Source organism: Eptatretus burgeri, chromosome 1, assembly GCF_056783735.1.
Source record: "Eptatretus burgeri isolate ZD-2024b chromosome 1, Ebu_testis_v1, whole genome shotgun sequence".
Lineage (NCBI taxonomy): Eukaryota > Metazoa > Chordata > Myxini > Myxiniformes > Myxinidae > Eptatretus > Eptatretus burgeri.
In genome coordinates, this window is record NC_140961.1 from 66,447,262 (window position 1) to 66,452,753 (window position 5,492).

Sequence of the window (5,492 nt, forward strand, 5' to 3'; positions counted from 1 at the left end):
ACAATTCTTCTTCATTTGATATGACGTCACTATTGACGCTGGGGACATGAGTATGTTTCCAGGTGTTTTCCCAAGTTATGGCCATTTATGATATGGTTGGTCCAATCTAATTGAAACAATGCCCCCAATCCAGTCGTCGTTTACGCACCGCGAGCCTGCCCCTACGGGCCCATACTAATCTTCAATTTACAAGCCCCAAACTTTATTCTGCTTTCTTCACAACAACGCTCACTATTGACTTGGCACATCTATTTATAAATGAATTTTCAAAAGACATCTGGAGATATTTCTGCACATTCCTAACACAGATCAAAAAATGCATTTCATTCTGGCTCAAAAACAATTCATACATCCCAATATAACCCATATCAGATTTCTTGACCTCATACAAGTTTATGGCAAAGTCCATTATCTAACTTAGCATCAAATATTTTTCCACGAATCTTTAAATCACATTTCTCAAATCAAGAAGAGATTCTCTATCGCAAAAGGGAATATTGCTGCGAATCTGGAAGCCATGAACACAACATTCAGGTCCTATAGAACAGTTATATCGGTAAGTGTGTGTTTCTAGTTCGGGTCCCATCCCTAGTCGATGGGAATTAAATGTTCAGAAAGCGCTGCAGAGTTATTTTGATAGTTAGGGTTTTTTACATTTTTACACCCCGTATCACAACAACAACAACAACAACAACAACAACAACACCTTCACTCATCCACCATCCTGACGCTCATTCTGAGCATTCTTCGCGTGCTCACCAGCAAGCGCGTGCGTGGGGCAGAGCCTAACATAGGCATGGCGTCCCTCTAAGCCAATCAGGCAAGGAGCGGGCGTCTCACCCGCCCCGTTCTGATCAACAACCATCGCCATTAGGCACGTGGCCAGAGGTGAGGAGGTGGGCGGGAGCCACAAACACTTCTGCTCGGGACTCCGCCCAGAGGGTGGGGGTGCCCGCCAACCGCGGTCCACTGCTCCAATGGAGGACGGCCAGGGAGAATCGCGCGATGGGTCCAGCCAATGGGAGAAATGGTCGGAAAGAAGCCCCTCCCTCGTGAAAAGAAGTGTGGTGGTTGTCGGGATGCAAAGAAGGATGAGGTTGGCTGCCCCGTCTGCTCTCATCTCGCTGGCGCTGATCTCGCCTGTACCCTCACAGCGCACTTCTTCTGGTCTCATTACGAGCGCTGGTCTGAGTCTGTCTCGACGCGGCTGGTCTCATCCTGGTTTAGCTTGTCATTAACCGCACGAGGCAGGAAGGTCCATTTCCTTTGGGGTATTTGTGTGTGCGTGTGTGTCATCTGGGCCCCATCTTTAAGTAATAACTGGTGAAGTGCTTTGCTCTACATTATTCACATTCCTTTTAGTCAGTTTAACTCTGCCCTTCATGTGTCCCTTCCCTATTGTAAATAAATATTCCTTTTGTTGAATGTTTCAGCTGTCGTCTTTGTCCTTTCCTTTTTTGGTTTAGCATGGTACATGTTGGGGAAATTAAAAAGGCCGTTGTTGCCGTAGTTGTGTGCATTTGGACCGACGGACCTTGGTAACCATCCACTCGTGTTATGCACGGGTCCAAGCACAGTTACGACTCGTCCGTTCGAGCTCCGTCGAGGGTGTGAATACTCGGTAGATTCGCCACGTCAGGGCCTCGAGGTATTTTGAAGTTTGGCAAATAACCCTGTGCCCATGCGTTGATTTATTGACGATTCACGGTCCTGTAAGGACCCATACCTTCGAGTTATCCAAGGGTGATAATCTGAATTCCGGGTGTTGGGCCGATGACTCCACTGCTTCCATCTAGCGGTCGTCACTCGCATACCCGATATTCGCCACAACAATATATCCGTATGACTAAATGGATTAATTTGAGAAGTTTAAGAAACACAACTTCCTTCAAGATGAAAGTTTCATATGGCAAGTTGAATAAAACTCATATTTCTGATCGAGATTATACACAGCAGAAAGGTTTGGGAGAAGTTTAATATAAAGAATCTTGGGAATATCATGATTTTGTATCTTAAAACTGATGTATTGTTATTGGCTAATGTGTTTGAAACTTTTTAGAACAGTCTGTCATAATAAAAATTCTTATGAATTAGACCCCATTACATAGTATTATACAGCCTTTGGCGATTATTACCACTACACTGGTTTGGCTTGGAGGTATATTAAAAATGACAAAACAGAATTTGGAATTAATCAGGGATATAGATATACTTTAATGATGGAGAAAGCTAAAGAGGATTAATATCTCAGTATGTTCAAGAGATATCGTTAAACAAAGAACACATATCTTCCTGATTATAATAAGAATGAGGACAACTCTTACCTGATGCATTATGATGCTATGCAATTTGAATGGGTGGGCTATGTCTCAAGCACATTTATACACACATTATGGAAAACTTAAATGGGTTAAGAAAAACATTATGAAAAAGTTTTACAAGACATCGTTGTCTCCTCTCAAAAAGAATTGCATGAAGCTGAAGTTGGATATTATTTTGAGGTTGATTTCAAATATCTATAAGAACTTCATCACAAACATAAAGAATTACTCCCTTAAACCCATACTGATAAAGAAAGTACGAAAAAAGAATGGTCAAGTGATTACCAACAGTCATTTAATATTAAAGGTAAATCTCCCGAAAAACTTCTCACCACATTAAATGAGAAATGAAATGTTATGTTTTGCATCAAAGGAACTTGAGACAATATTTATCCGCTGGATTGAGATGAGGAAAATTCATCGGTTTAATTAACAAAGTCATTGGTTTAAAAGTATATTGATTTCAATAGAAAAAGGAGAACTAAGCAAAAACAGATTTTGAGACAGGACTTTTATAGAATTGTGAATAATGCTGTATTTGGAAAGACTATGGAAAATGTAGGAATCGACAAACATAGACTTTCTACATTATTATTGGAAACAGGCTTCAAAGTTGATTAATTAATAGACCAAGTTTTGAACGAGTGGAGAACTTTTGTGCTATTCATTTTGAAAAAGAGAGTATTGAAATGGATAAACTATTTATATAGGAACATCAACGACATCAAAGTCATTAATATGTGATTACTATCATAATTTAAAAATAAAGTTTAAGGATAATGTATCATTGTTGTATATGGATACAGATAGTTTATATTAGAAATTAAGAACAAGTGATGTATAAGTGAGGATATAATTGATATATTGATATATATGCTACACAAGTAATTATAAGTCAGGTGATGTGTTGTTTTCATCAAAGAATAAAAAAGGTTATTGCGTAAGTTCAAAGATAATTGGGTGGGAAGGTGAATGAGTGAATTTATAGGATTGAGATCAAAGTCTTATGCTTTTTACGTGATATTGATAATAATAATAACATTGAAAGGTGTGATAAGAAGCCAAGGGAATAAAGAAAAATATAATCAAGGAAACAATAAAGTTTAAACATTATTACAACTCTTTAACCTATAAAGAAGAAATTACGGCGAACTGAAAAATGAATACAATAAGAAGTTATAAACATCAATTATATACAGAAGAGATAAATAAGAAAGCATTAGGAGCTTTGATGATAGCCTATATTTTGGACATGGAATCAAAAGTATCCCTTAACGGAATTCTTCACTGTGAGCCCTATTAGAGTTAGATTTATTATACTAACCTAACCACACACTCACCTAACAATATTATTTATATATATGTATATATATATATATATATATATATATATATATATATATATATATATACATATATATATATGTGTGTTAAGATATTGGGTTGGTATTTTAACAGGCTACTGCCGTCTTTTTACTGATTTATAAATGATAGAACCAAGCAATAATTATATACATATGTGATATCAGCCTTGGTATTGATATATGGAAAACATAAAGAATGTGAGAAGTATCAAATAAGTCTTATTGAAGAAATATACCAGGGTGAAAGTATATAAAACAAATACAATAAATTTAATTACAAATAAGTTGGAGGATGTAAAGAAAAAGTTATATATCCTTGAATTGACTTAAAACTTTGATGGTTATCATATATGAACAATGGAAAAACAATTTACTACAATATTATAAATGATATGTGGCTTTGGAGGTGGTCAAATAAGAGCATTGAGAGAAGTTTATCATTTAATTTCTGCATAACATACGACATTTACATATTAATAACTAGTTCCATTATAATCTTTTGTGAATATACTCGATGGAGATGAATGTAATAGGAAAATTATTTTCTTCCCCAAAATATATAGACAAATATTCATTGTTCCTTCTTTTGAGTGGGAATGAAAATATATGAAGGGAAAGAAGTGCTTTAATCAGTAAGTCTCACATTTAACATTTGCTTGTATGGGAGGGAAGGGAATAGGTGGGGGAGAAAATCAGTCTCCATTTTGGGCTTTTGGGGCTTGAGGTCAGAGTTTTCCCTTTTTACATTCATTTGAGTAAAGCTGCCTCATAAGCCCCTGTGTCCTCCACATATATATATATATATATATATATATATATATATATATATATATATATATATATATATATATATATATACACATATATAAAGATATATATATATATATATATATATATATATATGATATATATATATATATATATATGTACGATATATATATATATATATATATATATATATATATATATATATATATATATATATATATATATACATATATATTATATAAGTAGGGTGAATATACTGGTTTCTGGGCTCACTTTTCCCCCATGTAAAATGAAGGGGGATTTTCAGCGATTCATATTTTTTTTTTTCCCCTTAAAATAAAACCCCTTTTTACCCAAGGTATATTTATTTGTCTCCCCTTTTAACCTGGAGGACACTTTTTGTTCAAATAATCCATACAATGATAAAGATTTGTTCAAGTACTGTAAAGTGGTAATGTGATTTGTTAAAGGTGATTCGAAAGAAATATCTAAAACGTCAGCCTCGGGACCTCTTTATCAAAATAACCAAATTATATTGTTTAGCTCACTAAATTGAAGCCTATAAAGATTTGTTCATTCTCAAATTCCTTCAATAGTTTAATTTCTTTCACGATAATCCCCATCTAAAATATTGAAAACAAAACATTTGCAATCTTTATATTTTTAAGAATACCCTTTTGTGCACACTGAAATGATAAACTTCTCTAATGATCTCATCTGGCCACCGCCAGGTTGCAAATCATTTTGTATTCAAATAAACCACATACAAAAAAAAGTTTGGTTTCAAATGTTTTCAGTTCATGCCGTGAAAATGAGGAAGTGTTTTTTGTACGGTCGTGCTGTGAAAATGAGGAAGTGTTTTTGGACAGTCACTAGCTGAAAAAAACAGGAATTATTCTGTGAGACAAGGTCTCATGTTTACATATTTATCTCAGAACACCTGAACTGAAAACATGTTTAAAAAACAAAACCATTTTAGGGTATTTTAAGTATGTTTTAAAATGATTCATACAATTTGAGAATATATCTCCCAGTTATT